General features: G+C 37.0%; 1 protein-coding gene across 8 annotated transcripts in view; it reads right to left on the bottom strand.

The window, feature by feature from the left end:
- Positions 1 to 18306, bottom strand: part of LOC135409019 (uncharacterized) — a 382762-nt gene that overhangs the window by 282278 nt on the left and 82178 nt on the right. The window lies entirely within an intron of this gene.

Here is an 18306-nt window from a genome sequence, read left to right as displayed (position 1 = left end):
AACTTCAATACAGAGGCAATAAAGTTTTCATAAGACTAATCCTTTATTGTATAAAGGACAAACAACTTCATATCATTCATACCATCTTGGTTTGGAGCATCAGAACCTCACTGACAGTATGCAGACCACAGTTTAAGTACATCATTTTAAGACAAGAAGAAAATACCTTGCAACAAAGTGTCTTTCTGAGTTTGAAGTTCTTTTAGGGACTGAAGACAAAAAATAGATATCTTCAATAATCTCTTCTGAGAAGATCATAGACCAAGTGCCTACCTGAAGAATGCAAATAAAATATTTTTCCTTATAACTCTCCGAGGTAAACATCAGGAAGGGGAAAAAAATCCCAAACTAAATGTTATGATACTGAGATATTACATGCTAAATGCTATCACAGTTCATCTCTTGGATAGGGAATGAGAATAACCACTTAGTTTAGGTAAATGGAATAGGAACAAATTACCATGAAATATCAATGCCCTGCACCAAGATAAAAGATGAAAAGATAAAAGAGTAAAATATAAACAGTTAAATAAAATCTTCAAGCCCTAAGAATTCTGTGGATTGAACCGTTTGCTAAAGGTTCTGCAGTAGGGTTCTGCTCACAGCCAAGGCCTAACTTCAAACAAGCTGCTGACCCAGTCCTGTATTACTTGTTCTCTTTCACACATGAAACCTCCACACTCTGCCCTCTGGGCTACACCTTCTCAGCCCATCACCAGAGCAGCCCCTGAGGGACTAAAGGCTGGGATTTTTCCAAGATGTGCAGAAAAGAAAGGAAGATCCCTTGTCTGTTAAAAAAATAAAATTAAAAAGAAAATTGATATAAAAAGGAAAAGAGGATATCCTGAAAACTTCATGGTTGAACAGCCATCCCTGTCTGGACAGACATTACAGTGCTCTTCCCCTTTTCCAAGAGTCAATGAGAAAGAGTCTACGAAGTGTCATCAGCAGATCTGGTATTTCTGAGGGACAAGACTTCACTGATGGAGAGTAGGGGGGTACTTGGAGTCCACCATCTACTTTGCTTTCAACACAAACTTTTCCTTATCTAGAATTGCAGAAGGCAGACACTATGATAGTATGGTAATATGAATAAAGAGGACAAAGACTATTCTGTTTGATTTTAAGGCATAGTCAGATTTTCGTGCAGCAAAAATTTAGGAATGTGGGAAAAAAATTACAATCTGTAAAGTTTTAAAAAGTCTACAATCCAAATGCTGAAATTTAGCAGATTCAGATTGTGAAAATAGTGTTTTACATGAATTAACAGTTGCTCTGCTTTTATTTTTGTAAATTGAAACTTCAACTCTTCCTTTCTGCTCTTTATTTTTAAAATAAATACCAATTTCTTTCACTGACCAAGACGTAGGTGGCTAAAGTATTAGTCTTGATCTTCAAGGCCTCTGAAGTTAATTTGAGAAGATGCAGCTAGTCCCAAATATTTGATAATTTTTAGAGTGGAGCTCACAAATAGAATTCTGAGGTTTTCAAACATTAAAAATATTTCCTATTTGCCCTGAGAAAGGTCACTCCTTTCACATCAGAGTCAGAAGCAGAAGTTAGGATTCTTTCCTAAAGGTTTTTGAGATAGTGTGACAAATGGAAAAATAATAAATTATATATGACACCTTTTCTAGATTACATACTTGATTCTATACCTACCACAGTGTCAGTGTTTAAGCTGCAACCAGGACACACAGTCTAATGAAACAAAAAACTTACTGATTTTCAGGACTGTGCCTGAACAGTGGATATTTTTTTTAACTTCTCATAAAGGACTGATAACTAAATAACTATTCTGGTAAAGATATTAACTATCTAAATACATTTATTACCCCTTCAGCCTTTGTATTTCCTGCATTATATTAAAGAACAGTTTATTGCTATCACTACTATGGTTTAACATTTAGAACAATAACCAAGAGTGAAATGTTTCTTTTGCTGAACAGAAATTAAGTGGGAAATTCACAAAAGTAAAAAAAAAAAAAGGATGGAAAGCTCCTTCTGCAAACCTTGCAGAAAACATTCCCCTTTTGAAAACATTATCAGCGATTGTCATTTATTTGTTGCCATTCAGTTTCATGACAGCAGATTAGTGCACAAAATAAAGTTTGAAATTAATTTGAAATGAATTTTTCACCATCCACAGTTCTGGCACAGAGCATTTGTCACCACAGCAAACGTGTACTAGAATTAATCTTCATCCTGTAGAAGGCTTCCCCAGCAGCTTCACACCAGAGCAGATCACAGAGAATGATCAGATTTATTATCTATTTATTGATATTCCTGAGGCATTTGGATGGATTGATTTGGATATGCTACTCCTTAGACATACTAGATGGATTACTTAACAAATTTCAGAGCAGCTGCCCGTGACCGGCTCAATATCTCACAGGAAGTTCTTGCTCACACAGACCCATCACTTGCCAGGAGTGTGTCTGTTTTCTGATCTACAGCTGTCTTCTTGTGATAGGCAAACCAGAGCACCAACAGAGGAAGTTAAAGCAGCCTGATCTTGTCCTTTGAATTTAGACTACATTACTAGCTTAATAATATGCTGCTTTGCATAAATACTTTGAAAGATCTCTGTTACTCTACTGTTACCTTAATAGCAAAAGGAAATGTGTTTTCAGAGATGAATCATTCTTTGATTACCACTTTTTGCTTTTAAAAATGCCAACTTCTGACAAAATGGACAGCCTTCTGCAGCATGTTTCAGTTTGAGCTGTGGAGCAGAGCAAAAGGAAGGACACTTGGTAACTTTTTAAGAGTTTCTTTCTACGTGATAGAATCTAGTAACAGAACTTGAGGCTTACCATGGCAGATTCACAGCCTGGCACAGTTGTTTGTTATCCATGCAAAATCCATCCCACCTTCTGAGGGAAGAAAACTGCCCTCCCTGCAGATCTCATCCTACTGCCTGGTGATGATGGGCTGCTCCTATTTTAGCATTACTCAGGAGTCTGTACACTCAGAACTGTAGGAGGGCACCTTTATCAAGGAGATGTTGCCTGTAGAGGGGCTAGATTTCAGCAGTGTTTCCTTCCATCCTACTATTTTTAATTTAGAAGTCATGCCAACCACAGAAGAAGAAGGGCAACACTGTTGGATAGTTCCTCCAACTGGTTTTTCTTATTTTAAATACAGAAATAGAACTACTAGGCCAGCTGTTCAGACATGTGCATGGAAAGGTCAATACACACACGCCCCTTTTCAAGAAAATGCCCAAACTGCCAGTCTTCAGGTGATTCTGGCTACATCTCGGTACTGAGAACCTGATGCCCCTGCTATGAACATTTCAACTCTAGTCTGATTCTGTGGTTTGAATCCCTGACTGGGGAGCATCTCCCACATTAGTTTAATCTGAAATGAAACTGGTTTACATGCTCTCAGACACAAAGTACAATCATGAATATGAGATTTTTTCTGCAAATGTGTTTCACACAGATCCATATGAACTGGTTCTGAAGTTGGTGAAGACTTTGTCTAACCCTGAAGCCATATGAGTCAAGAAGTTGAGAAAGGTGGCTGAATTATTGATTAGATCATACTAAAAGTGAAGGTAACAACTACACTCAGAAAAGCTTATTCACTGAAAATATTTTCCCCAGAAAATTTAGACAGATTAACTCAATACAATAAAATAAAATAAAGAGTGACTGGCTATTAAGTAAGCCTGAATATTTTCCAAAGTAGTACAAGATAACAGTGCAAAGATAAATTTAGATATCTAGAGAGAGACAGAGGTAGCAAGTATTTTTTTTCTGTTGGTACTATGAATAAAAAAAAAAACAAAATTGCTTTTCAGTAAAGAAAACAGTCTTCAAATCACAAATCTTTTCAGTACGAGTTCTCTTAACTAAATTATGCAACTAACAAAAAGAAAAAGGTTATGAAATCTTTGAGAACAAGTGGTCTTTTCCACAGAATAAGATGGACCCTAAAGGTAAAAAAAAAAGAAAAATGAAACTGAATTTACTCCTTATGAGAGTCTTCAAAGTTGACCTCAAAGTCTACAAAGTCTTCAAAGTTGACCTCAGAATGTTTCATATCTTGTTATGCAGATGCAAACATTTCTGAAGAACTAGAAATTTAGAATCCACAATTCACTGCTTTCAGTGGTAAAGGAACAATAGATCCAACCCAAGCATGCGGTGATTTTCAAGGAAGCCCGAAGTAATAAAATGTTCAAATTAACTTTAAATTCAATGGGAGTGAGACTTCTAACTCCTTAAGGCCTGTTGAAAAATACAATCCCTTACTTCCAATATCCTGAAACCAAAGAAATTAAAATTTTGATAAACCTTCTGTGAATTACTAGCTATTGATTTTTTAATGGTTGATTAAACTTTCTTACTAACTGCCTCCAGAATTTCGCAGTAGGAACATTAGCACTCATTTCCATTTTTCACAAATGTCAATTCTGTCTGACATTGTATGTTATTCAACATGAAAGATATCTGGAAAATAATCCTGCACAGCAGTAGGCTACAGCATAAAAGTGATCCACTGAATGCTACCAACAATGAACCAGTAAAAAATTAGTTCAACAAGTAAAAATACAAGCATTTTTTAAGAACATATTTTATAAAGTAGAAGTTCTCCATTTTCAAAACAGAAAACAAAGTTGGAGATTTGCATCCCTGTCCTGTTCATGCACAGCAAGAGGCATTCGAGATTCCAGCCTACCAGCCATTCCAGGATGAGTTCTCCTGTTCCCATGTGCTACATCCATGTGCTGCACCAAAAGGCACAGAAGGCCATGCTTCTGTTGCAATAAAATGCAAAAGCAAAATTAAACAACACAAAACTATTTTGTGAGACTGAATTATTGGCTTTCAGCCAGCTCTAGGGGTCAGGACATGACCTAAAACCACGAGCAGCTAAAGTCTAATACTTGGGAAATGAGTCCCTGCACTGCCCCACAGAACAAGTCCAGTACCAGCTCCTCTTCTGCCCAAGGCAGAAACAGTCCATCCTTGACTTTTCCTTTATTACCAGGCCAGCAAAAGGCAATTTTATTTTAACTTCTCAGAAGATTTTAGCTAGCTGTAAACCATTTCCACTATTCATAAAACCTGAAGACCCCAGTTTCTGGTTGGGAAGGTTTTGTGCTCATATGGGATTGTGCAGGAAGAGATTTGGCGTTCACAGATCTCACTGGGCAGTTGTGTGTGGTTACTCAATTAGTACTTTTGAGAGTTGTGAACAACTAGAACACATGAAGCTTGGGGATTTCTCTGTATAAACATTAGAGCTGGAAAAAGAGAAACTTGTGTTTGGTCTAATAATGAACAAATCTCTAATAGCAAAGAAATTCTAGTATTTCAATGCATAAATATAGAAACAGCACTACTTGTTTGCATCCCAGGTCAATTTTATTCCTTTCTTAAATACGGAGAAATGAGGGCACTGGAAAACTGTGCAACTTTCCATCAGTAAAACAGTAGGTATTAACTAAAGCCAAGATTCCTAATGTATGTGCATCCTGCCTACAGCTGCCTTCCTTGCCTTTGCTTTCTCTGCATGGCATACTGTTTTTGTCCTGCAAAAATCTCTCTTGCACATGAGACCTGAAACCCTCATCAAACAAGGTACAAGCAGAAAAATGGAAAAGGTCTTAAGAGGCCACACATAATATATCCAAACATGAAATGCTCCCAGTTTATAGACCAAAGTAAACATTTTAGAATATTTGTAATCAGCATAGGGAGTCTTTTATTGCTTTGCAGAAATCTACGCCAAGAAAAAATTGCAGCTCTTTTATTTTTTAATGACGCAGCATGCTGTTAATTTGGGTGTAACGCCAAAAAGTGTTATTCAGGAAAGAGTTGTATAGAAACCCCTCAATGCCGTAGATAAAATTGAATCTGAATGGCTAAACCAATTTGAAAATAAATCAATTTAAAACTGATTTTGTCCACAACATGCAGTTTTTTCACAAATATCTTTTACTACAACAGAGCTACTGGTGACATCCTTAAAACCAATACATTTATTCTGTTCCTGATGCTGCACACAAAATATGAACACCTTTCTGGTACTACTCAGACCACAGACAAAACAAATGCCTGAATCCTTCCTCTTTTGTTGGCTCATTCCCATTGTTAAAAACAAAGTCCATCTCAAAGCTAGGCAAACACCTTGGAATTTCTCCCACCCTGGCTTCTTGGCTTTTCATCAAAACCATCCTCTCTCCCACCTGCAATTTTTAAGGTCATACCAAGGCTCCACATACAGAATCTCTTCCCCTCTGGCCTAAATAGATCAACACTGGTTTGAAATCTCACCAAAGAAACGTGTGTTCTCTTGCCTTTTGTACCCAGGTACTGCATATACGGGGTGGGAAGGAGGAGGGAGACAGAGAGCTGTAGAATGTGACTAGGAGGTAGATGAGAGGCAGCCACCCAGCCAGGGGCACAGGGCACATCTCACTCAGCTTCTCCTGTCTTGCAAAATACCTTTTTTACCTCTGTGCCCCAGAGAAGCAGCTTTCTAGACAGTTTTACACATGTTCCTACTATTGCAACAAATGACTGACTCCACCCCAGAACTCTAAACAAATGCTGTAGGAAAGGTGCTTTCCCATTACACGAGGCAGCTACACTGCCCATCATTAAGCAAAATTATTCAATGCAGCCTGGCTCCTTAAGCATAATAAACAGAATTACAGTCTGATTTTATCAGCTTTTCAATCTAGCAATTGTCACTTCTATAAATATACATATATATATATATATATATACACACATACATGTGTTCTTTATTAATGTCTCCCTTGTCATTAGTTTTAAATATTGTCACACTCCATCACATACGTGCTGTGTACATATAGCCATTACTCCTGTTTTTAAGTTAATGATAAGCCTGACAAAAAATTCACTCTATCCCAGCATACACATGCATTGCACAAGGATGGGTAGAACATGTGAAAAGCCAAATCCTCTTGGAACCCATCATACATTGACTTGATTAAACTTCTGCCACCTTCCACTCACATCAAGAAAAGAAACATGACGGTATAAAGCAAAGCACACTGGCAAGATGCTTGACTCTACTGACTACCAAAATCTGAACTTGCAATAGTAAGAGATGTAAGGGACAGAAGGTTGAAAAATAAGAGCTTTTATCTCCCATAAAACTGTGTGAATAATTAGCCATCTCAGTTCCAGTCTCCATCTCTGAATTTGCACAGGAAACAATCTTGAAAAATGTATAAAAAAATAAAGCAAATAAATTATATTTTTTGACAAGGTAAGGAACCTATTTATTTTCTTTTTTACTCAGTCCCCATTAATGCCTAAGAAGATAGCATGTTGTTTCTTCCATGGTACTTCAAAAAAAACCACACAAACCCAGACAGCAAATGACTTCACACTCTTATCCTTCCAGTAGTTATAATGTGGCCCTGAACATTAATGTGAACCAACATGAAGTTTCCTGTTACGCTTTTTATTGCCTTTGAATGCAGCCTGAAAATTCACCTTAACCTTCTAAGTGCTGCATTACTCACACCCTCTTTTTTGCACTGGCATAAGGAGAGCACAAACAGAAAGAAAACAATGATTGAATATCTTATAAAACCTGAAACAATACAGTCTTTTTCATCTCCACTCACCCTTTTGTAATTACACTTTTATTAGTTCTTATAAAAATAAATTCCTACTCAACTACAGTGCATCTGAAGAAACACAGAAATACTTTTCTCCAAGTTTGAGTTTCAAAAGGAAGCACAGAACCAGGCTGTTCTTTCATTTATTCTGATGCATTTAGAAGTTGCTTCAAAATGTGCTCGCTGTTTTCTCATTAACTTTTAAATCATCTTAAAATCACTTGGGAATAAAGTAATAATAATAATAATAATAATAATAATAATAATAATAATAATAATAATAATAATAATAATAACAAAATAACCCAAGATAATAAGCTTAGTTCCTTTTCAGGAGTTGTGGAGAATTAGTCCTACTGTGCAGTTCATTTTTCAGCATTTTATTTCTTTGTTCTGTAAGGATTTTCTGTCCTTATAATGAGGGAAAAAAGAATTTCTGTCCTAGAATTTACAAAATCATATAACTATTACAAAATCTTATAGAATTATTCAACAGCCACAAAGTGCTACAAAGGGAACATATTTCCTGTTACATGACAAAGAATTTAAAGTAATTTCCATTAATATTATACAGAACATTTTTGGATCTAGTCCTACTAAATCCTTGTTGAAAAGTCCTGTGGGACTGAAGAAGTCATTCAGGATATTAATAATATTTAATTTTACAATTACAAAGACATTTCATTTGACCTGAAAGTTCAACATTAAGTTTCCAAACTAGATTGAAGATTGAAAAATATAGGGTTTCTTATTGAAGTGAAATACAATTTTTCCCATAAATAAAAATGGAACTATTAATGGTACATGTATTTAAATACTGACTAAAGAAAAAACCCCAACATTTATTCTTCATATTTAGTTGATTTTATATTTTAACAATAAATAGACTAAAAGATATTGTCTTTTTAATGGGTTTATATCATTTTCATAAAGGGAAGTCACTGAGGAAAGCCTTGAGTTATTATTTCAATTCCTTCTGCCAACAGAACTCTTGCTTGTATAGGACTTATTTTAAACAGATGTTTTATTCAGATGTTTTTTAAAAATTCAAAAAGAGGGCTTGAGGAATTTTAGAGACACTATTACTGTTATTAGAACACTTCTTTGTATACAATACATCCCACTGGAAAATAATATAAAACTAATTGAAATAGTTTCATAAGCCATTTCACACACATCTCCCAAGTTTTACAAGAACTCTGTGGAGCTAGAAAACACTTCACATTCATACATCTCTCTCAAAAAATAATGAAATTTTACGGATTGTAAACAGTGATAAATTTAAATCTAAAGGCTTCAATTAATCTTGATAAAGCATATTAGTGCATAAATTAGTTTATGTATAACTAAATATATTCAAAATGCAAATGGTTTATAACCTAGGCACCAGACAGTCTTTAATAGCAGTATCCAATAAATTCTTAGAACTCTATCTACACCAATGCCTAAGTACCTGAGCCTTAACTTTACTTCCATGTCTCGGTGGGACTACTCCAGGAGTGAAGTTACTCCCTGTGTTAGCATCTGTTAGCATCTGTTAAATGAGATCCATAATTACAGCTGGCAGTTGGAAAACTGAAGCAAAAATGAATTAGCATTTCAAATATTTCAGTATATATACTATTCCCATGTCACCAATTACAGTCCCATCTGTACAAAACTGTACCAAAAATACTCATATTTTAATATCCTTCCCTTTCATCTCTAAACACTTTGCTTGTATGGAAAAATAAATTTGAAAAGCTGGGTTTTCACCACCAACCACCCTACAGAATGGTCAGCCTTGCTCTCAACAGCAGCAATACATTACCATTGTACAAACTGCTACCTAATGTTGGAACAAATTTATTTCAGCAGTGGTACAGTTTTCATAATTTTTGAGTTGCTGACCATGTTAACCATCATGAATTCTTTTATATATAGATAAAAGAAATATTATAGGTATGTTATCAGATAGAAGTAAGCAGAAAGGTAAGTTATGTCAAGAGGAGCTTTTTCTATGAACTTGGGCACATGCACTTTCCCTCCCCTCTTTCTTTTCACTCTTCTGCTTCTGTAGTAATGATAATTCACTACAGTATTTATAAAACTGAAAACAATAAAATCCTCAAATAATTCACGTGCTATTAGAAAAGAAAGTTGGAGCAGCCCCAGTTTCTTTTTTTTAAGAAGAAAACTTACCTTGAGGGCAAAAGCAGATCAAAAATATACGGCATTTACTATTATACAGAATATGTGTCTACAGAATATACTGTGTTTCTGAAGAATAAATCTCTCTTTACTAGAGTATTATGTCTTGCCAAAAAGCCTGAAAAAAATATAGTAATTCTATCTGAGGTAGCCTAGATAATCACTTTATTCAATGAAATGGAAAAACTCATAATACTATATACTCTGTTATATTTATATTTATATTTTTGTTTCCAGACACACACTCTAGTATTATCAGAAATACAAAAAGCCTTAGTATAACAGAGAAATTTTGTAAGTTATCATAGAACAAATGTTACCTCCAGGAAAGTAAAGAAAAAACTCTGAATTGAGAAAGCTAACAAAAAATAAAAAAGGATATTTTTACCTGTTTGAAGAAAATCCTGAGACCATCTAATTTACTGCTTCTCTATACAACTTTAAGGAAACACTATCAAACTATCTGGACTTAGTAATGCAAGACAAATAGAATGTAAGCTCTGTAATCTGAATTAAAATAGATACCTGGAAACAAACAATTGTCTTTATCTAAGAACTCTTCTGTTAAATTAGAACTAAAATAATTTGATTTCATTAAAACTGATACCTTTAAGGTCTGTAGAAAGGTAAATTATCTACAAAACCCCCAGGAACTGTTCTTCTAAAGCTGCCAGTTTCGTGACATTTCAGAGAAGAACTTTGAGAAAAATATTACTGTCAGGAATAAAGAAACAACAATATTTCAATCTGTCTCTCATTACAAAGCTTTATTTTACATTATTAATTTAAAATATAATGATGTATATAAATAGAAAGGTGTCAATTCCATAAGTGCTTGCTCCCAGAAGTCCCACCAGGTTGAATATATTTTTCCAGATAAACAGGACTATCTACAAGTATAGTCATTCTACGAAATAGATGTTTTTCCATCCTCCACTCCCCCTAAAAAAAAATATTTCTGAAATATATTAATAGCAGACAAAACCTGACTGGGTACAACACTTCTGTTATGACACAGCAAGTTTACTTGCTGTACTTAAAAGCCTACATTGTTGTAAAGCCCTATTGTAAATTTCCATGGAAAAATATTTTAAAGTATTCCTCAAATCCTGTGAACTATCAAAACCCCCCCAATACTGATCAGACACTACTATGAATTATGTTGTTCAGTGCTAGAAATCCATGCACTAACATCAGTTTATAATGCTTATTATGAGACTGAACACTTGCCACGTGAATAAATTTAATCACAACTAGTCTCTTTACAAGTTTGAGAAAGTGGGGTTTTATATTACAAAATCTTAAACTTTTATACAAGATTTTGAAGATGAATAGTTATAAAAATAAGTGCTTGTACATTTCAAATACCAACTAAATTCATATTGTATTAAGGATACACATGTGTGAAATCACTGGATAATCAGTATTCAAGTACATCTGAAACACTGTGCTTCATGTATGATTTAGTTAAGGAGAACAGGCAAAAATGCTGTAAGGAGTTTCATGGATTCTAATGTTTCCTCCCTCTCGTTCATGGCTTAAAATGTGAAGTTGTCAGACACACAGCTCATAAACCAGGGCATCAAAAAAAAAAAAAAAAAAAAAAAGAGCATACAAAAATAAACCAGACAGGCAAAGCAATAAAATTTAATAGGTTATTCACTCAATGGCACATAAGATTCTGAAGGAGAAGGAATACTTTTAACAACATGGTATTCCTTTAACAGAGACAATTGCTGCATTAGAAGCGACACAAAGTGAAGACAGACAAGATGACCATTTCTGTCCACACAGAATAAATAAAAAACCAAACAAAACCGAGCCCCCAGACCGTTATCACGTGGAACAGAAAAGACCTTCTTGAAACGCAAAGTCAACAGAGGGACAAGCAGGTGTTTGCATTCTCTGCAGTTTAACTCATGGGCTTCATTGTGTGCTTCACAGAAAGAAAAACAGTTTCATTTGTAGATCTTGCGGGGAAACAAAGAATTTCAACAAGGAGCCCCGATAAACATCTTACGCTGTTAAACATCTTCACCGGGAGAGAGAGAAAAATCTCCCCCGCTGCAAGCAACCGTGGACATCTTTTGTTCCCTGATAAATATTTGCCTTTGTCTTTTGTGATAAGGTCTGCTGCCTTCGCCTAGCGCACAAAAAAGGCCCGCTTGTTTCTGTATAGAAAACATTTAATTAAGATCATTTCCGATTTTCAAGCCCCCCCCCCCGTGCGCTGAGGAAAAAGAAGAGCGAAAGGGAAAGAAAACCCGACCCCCGCTGGCGGGGCGGAGGGGCCGGGGAGCGCGGCCCCGAGCCCGGCCGGGACCCGCCGGGGGATGTCGGGCCGGGCAGGGAAGGGCCGGGAAAAGCCGGGAAGGGCAGACAACACTCATGCACGCTCCGTCCCGCCGCGCTTGGGAGCACCGCCCTGCCAGGGAGCGCGGGGTCAGCATCTCCTGCGGTCCCGGTGCCGCAAACACGGGTCGGGGCGACCGTGGGACGGGATGCTTCGGTTTGCTCCGGCTGGCCTGGGAGGAGCGGGGAAAAGTGTTGTTTCGGTTGCTGGAATTTTTTTTGGTTGGTTTTTCTGACTGTTTTTCTTTTTCTTTTTTTTTTTTCTTCTTCTTTTTCTTTTTTTTTTCTTTTTTTTTTTTTTTTTCCACGTAGGTTTAGACCGAGTTGCTCTTCCCGCTACGCTTTTGGTTTTTAAATCCTTTAAAAAGTAACGTACAGTTTGAGGGTTTGCCTCTTTGTCACAATTCACGCTTCACCAAAACATCGAAACCTTCTTTACCAAAATGAAGAAAAAGAACAGCTTTAATCATTATTTAAAATATTCTGCCTACAAAAAAAAAAAAAAAAAAAAAAGCCCCATGCCAGACTATACGGACTCCACGGTGCTAGTTCTCTGAGGACTTCACCTGTTTTAGATACTAGAGTTAGAATGCACAGAATAGTCCCCAGCGGTGTAATACTTTGAAACACTGAAAAGAAAATCTAGGAAAATGTGTTTATGCACACACAAACAATACATAACTACCAAAGCTCTTAGTCCTTATGTGTATGTTCATTTACTGGAATTAATCCTCTTTATCATGTTGACTGCCTGCAGGACCCAATCCTGGAATATTTCTGTGTGCCAGGTGCATGGAACAATATTATTAAATGAGGATTCGCTGCAAGCCTAAGCCACTCAGCAGAGTTACCTCCCCACATACCTCAGGACAACACACCCATTCATAACTACAGACTTATTTCTTGACTCTGTATGAAATTTTGTGAAGAAATATCAACAAAAATACTGGTCTGAAATAGGGAGAACAAAAATGCAAAATTTAAAACCACGTGATATGAATAAGAAGAAATACCAGCAAAGATACTCCACCAGGAAATATGCACAAAGTTGGAAGAAAAATCATTCCTGCAATCCAAATATAAACCACAGGAGATTAGCTCATACTGTGGACACGGGATAGTCCTGAGAGATTTTCCTTTGGTTAAATACTCAGAGCACAAAGTTGCATTTTTTTCCTTCAAACCTTAGCAAAATAAACTATAACATTTTTACCGTGTTTCAGAGAGAATAACTAAATTTTGTTTCTCCAGGACTATCAAAGTTTTTATTTCATGAATGAATTTGTGTGACACCAAAGACAGCACCATAAACAGAAGGAAAAAAAATGGTTAATGCAAATAAATCAAAGTCATTCCATCCTTCTCTGGCCATCTGTCTCCCTATGAATACACATGCGAAAAATAGAATTTGCTAAAAGCAGCTTTTTTAAAAGTCTATCACATTATTGTTCCAAGTAAAAAAACAAGAGCAGAAACTGCCAACAGTATCATCTTACCTGCCTTTTAAGCAAAAGTGTAAAAACACAACACACAAGAAAGCCTGCAAGCTGACAAAGACTCTGGATTAGCAACAGCAATTGACCCAGTGAAAATGCATCACTCTTTTTTTTTTTTTTTTTTTTTAATGAAACAGATTACTCCCCTACATATTGACACATCAAAAAAATATGATTATAGCTCAACTTGATATTACAGTGCATACCATACACTCCTATGCTCTTAGCAGGTTTGATCATCAAAACACTCATTCAACAAAAAGTATTTTTTATGATTCCATAAATGTTGTGCTAATAGTTTTGAATTGAGAAAGGTAAATGCACCTTATGTTAGCCTGCTTTGCATAGACTCATTTCATGAGCTCTCTAGTAGCTGTCGAGTAAGAGCTCCATTTTTTTAACCTCCATTAGTAGTAAAAAGTTTCAGATAAGGTGCCTCACTAGAAGTCTTGAACATCCTAAAACTTCAGTGTGAAAGTAAATTTAATTTTCTTAACAGCACCACAAACTTGACAGGAGTGTTTCAAGGTGACCCTATACGAATTACCATGTGTAAGATCAGTACCTAAAAGACACGGTATTTAAAGTAATAATCAGAATGTTTGGTATGTCTCTGTTTTGTTTATCTGTGAGCAGTAGGATTCAATGAAGGATAAATTTACATTTTTATAGGGGAGGAAATTCTGTAATAAATGATAATGAGAGTACCACAAACAGAATACAGTCTTTTCACAGTTTGTGTGAATTTGATGACAAAGAAAGCCATAAACAAGACCAAAGAGTGTAATGGGATTAATCCAAGATTATCTTAATTGATCCTCTCCATAAGTACAGTGAAACCACATCCACTTAAGAGCATTCAAGAGGATAATGAGTAAGCAGGAATTACCCAACTTCAGCGTCAGCATTGGGCTGACAGTATCAAACAACCATGCAGAATATTGCACACAAGTTAAACTAAGATAAAGATTAAAAGCTTCTGTCCAGTTACAGAAGGACCAACAAAAGACCTACCTATGTTTCAACTTTTGTTTATATAGGCAGGACAGATAAAGATAACTGTAAACTTGAGACTACTTCAGTATGTCAGGGGATATGCTTCTTAGCATATCCTTGTACTCTAGAAAAGTGAGATAAAGCCTTTTCCAAAGGCAATCTGGGGTTTGGGGTTTTCTTTGCCTACAAAGTCTGGGGCCAGAAGAAAGATGTTCTATTTATCAAACAAAATGTGGTAGGACTAGTTGTAAATGGTTCAAATGTATTTAAGAAACATGGAAGTGCACTTAGTACCTACTCCAATATCTGGCTATTGTTTAAACAACACATGACTAAAAACATTAACTGTTAATAATCAAGGAAAGCTAGAAACTTATGGAGATATGGATCGTAAGTTAATCTTATCTTTATCAACTCAGTAGGAAAAAGAAGGAAATGAAGGCAAATACATAACAAACAAACCATGCTGCCTATTACTGGCAGTTCAGGCACGTTCCATACAGAACAGAAAATATGCAATGTTTTTCCTGGAAAAAAAAATTTGTTTCTATGTCATAGTACAATTTTTTTGTAATGCATATTATTATTGAGGGGTTTGGGGTGCTTAGTTTTAACATAGGTCATCTGTTCACATCATTTATTGCCAACAGTTCAAGTTTATATTTTCTGATCGAAGAGATACATAGAGAAGCTGTCTGAGTGTTCAGGGATGGGGTTGGGAAAGCCAAAACTCCCTGGAGTTGAGTGTGGTGAGGGATGTGAAGGGCAACAAGAAGGGCTCCTACAGGTACAACAGCAGCTACAGAAAGAAAGGTGGGCCTGCTGTAGAAATCAGGTGGAGGACAAGGGACATGGAAAATGCCAAGGTGTTCAATGTCTGCTTCACTCATTAGGATAGGAATCCCAGGCCCCCCAAGACATTAGGGGGAATATGGAACAAGGAAGTCTTAACATCAGCAGAGAAAGATCAGGCTAAGGAACATTTCAACAAACTGAAGCAGACATAAGAAGTCCCTGAGATCTGATGGGATCTACCCATGAGTGCTGAGGGAGTGGGCTGCTGTCCTTGCAAGGCCACTCTCAATAACCTCTGAAAGGTTGCAGTGACTGAAATAGGTTCCTGAGGACTGGAAAAAAGCAAATGTCAATCCCATATTCAAGAAGGGCCAGAAGGAGGAACGGGGAACTACAGGATGCTCAACTTCACCTCAAGCCCCAGGAAGGCGCTGGGACAAATTTTGCAGAAAAATATTCCAGACAGATTGCAGACAAGTAAATGATAGGAGTAGTCAGCACAGTACTAAAAAGGGAAAATCGTGCTGGACCAACCTGAGAGCTGTCTATGATGAACTGAGCAATGAATGTTTATCTTGATCTTACATGGCCTCCCATAACACCTGCACAGACAAAGGAATGATATATGGACTAGTAAGTGGACAGTGAGGTGGACTGAAAACTGCCTGAACTGCCAAGCTCAAAGGGTTGTGATCAGCACAAACTTCATCAGGAGGACAGTCCCTCGTGGTCTACTCCTGGGGTTGATCTCAAGGACAATATTTTTTAATTATCTTCCCCAATGACATAGGTGATGAGACAAAATGCACACCAAGGGAGTTTGCTGATGATGCAAAACTGGGAGAAGAGGCTGATATGCCAAAGAGTTGTGCCATTCTGAGGGAAGTACAGAAATGGGCCAACAGGAACCTCATGATGTTCAATAACAGTAAATGCAAAGTCAAGAACCTGGGGAGGAATTACCTCAGAGAGCAATACATGCTGAGGGCTGACCAGCTTAAAAGCAGCTCTGTAGGAAAGGACCTTGAGTTCTGTTGAACACCAAACTGATCATGAACCAGCAAAGTGCCCTTGTAACATGTTGACACTCTGGGTTGCATTAAGATAATCATTGCTAACAGGTCGAGAGAGGTGATCCTTCCCCCTGCAAAGTCCTGGTCAGACACATCTGGGTCCCAAGAGGGACAGAGGCATACTGGAGGGAGCCCAGCAAAGGACCACAAAGAGGATTAAGGGACTGAAACATCTGTCATATGAGCAGATGCTGGAACTGCTCAGCCTGGAGCAGAGAAGGCTCAGGGGCATCTTATGAAAATGCATAAATACTTTAAGGGGGAAGGAAAGAAGATGGAGTCAGAATTTTCTTGACAGGATAAGAAGCAAATGGGCAGAAGCTAAAATACAAGAAATCTCATTTAACATAAGAAACCACTTTACTATTGTGAGGGGAGTTGAACACTGGAGCAGGCTGTTCACAAAGGCTGTGGAAACAAAAACTAACTGGACATAGACCTGAGCAGCTTAGTCTGTCTGACCCTGCACTGAACAGAGGTTTGGACCAGGTGATCTCCAGAGACACCTTCCTGCCTCAGCCCATCTCTGATTCTGTATGTGAGGCATTGTGATAAACTTCATGGTAAAACACAACACACTTGCATATTCACTGTTTTTGGCTACCAGAATTCTTTCTATTAAATTATCCAGGCTGAAGAAAAAAAAAAAAGAAATCAAAACCAATTTGAAGTTAGATAAGTGGATATATAGTCACAAGAGTAAGCTGTAAAGTGTAGACAGACATGTCTCATCCATTAAAAAAAAAGAAAAAAAGAGGAGAGCCTGGGGGAGCTGGGCCTCTTCAGCCCACAGGAGAGAAGTCTTGGGAGAACATAATGTTGTCTACAACTGCCTGACCAGAGGATACAGAGAAGACAGAGCCAGACTCTTCTCAGAGCCTCACAGTGGAACTAAAAAAGGCAACAAAAAAAGTCAGAATGTGGGAAATTCTGATTAGATAGAAGAACTTCTTTGTTTGTTGATTTACCATGAGAGTGGTCAACCACTGACATAGGGTGTGCAGACAGGAATCTCCTCATGAACGAATTCAGTGTGGGAATGCAAGACACAACTGGACACAGCTCTGAGCAACTAGATCTAATTAGATGAGTTTCTGGAGGTTCCTTCCAGTCTCCTTTATACTGTGATGATGTGATCACAATGACTGCAGAAAGACCATGTATGTAATTCTTAGGCAACTCTCCAAGTATGAGTATGTGGAGTATGGTAGCTTGTAATTGCTTTGCTCTTGATGAAACTTAAAAGAATAAAAGAAAGAATGTCATAAAAGACAATGAATCTCTCCCCTTTCAGACTGGTTACTGCAAATCATCTCTGCAAAACTATCAGCAAGAAGTTATCTTAGTCATGAAAGACGGGTTTGGAAGACTTCCATAACTGACACTTTACATTTATTTTATTAAGTGCATAACAAACCACACAAGTATGACATCAAGCTTTTCACTTCTGAAGTCACTTATCATTTATACCTTTCACTGTTACCCTGTCAACACAGCATGGTTTTTCCTTACAGATATTTGTACATAACCAAGTGTTATCTAACTCCTGGTGAAGGTTCTTGGTTGTACTTCAAGATACATCAGTATTATCAGGAGAACTTATATTGACAAAACAAAGCAAACTAAACCAAACAATAACAACAAAAAAAAAAGATATTAATGCCAAAGAAGAATCCTGAAAATATTTCACAGTGTGTGGGGTGGTGGCCTGAGGAGGGACAGAAGATGAGGCTGGTCATTGCAGTATCCTTCTAACACCTGTTGAGTGTGAACCCCCGTAGGTACAACCCTG

Source organism: Pseudopipra pipra, chromosome 2 (genome assembly GCF_036250125.1).
Source record: "Pseudopipra pipra isolate bDixPip1 chromosome 2, bDixPip1.hap1, whole genome shotgun sequence".
NCBI lineage: Eukaryota > Metazoa > Chordata > Aves > Passeriformes > Pipridae > Pseudopipra > Pseudopipra pipra.
This window is presented reverse-complemented; position numbering and strand designations above follow the sequence as displayed.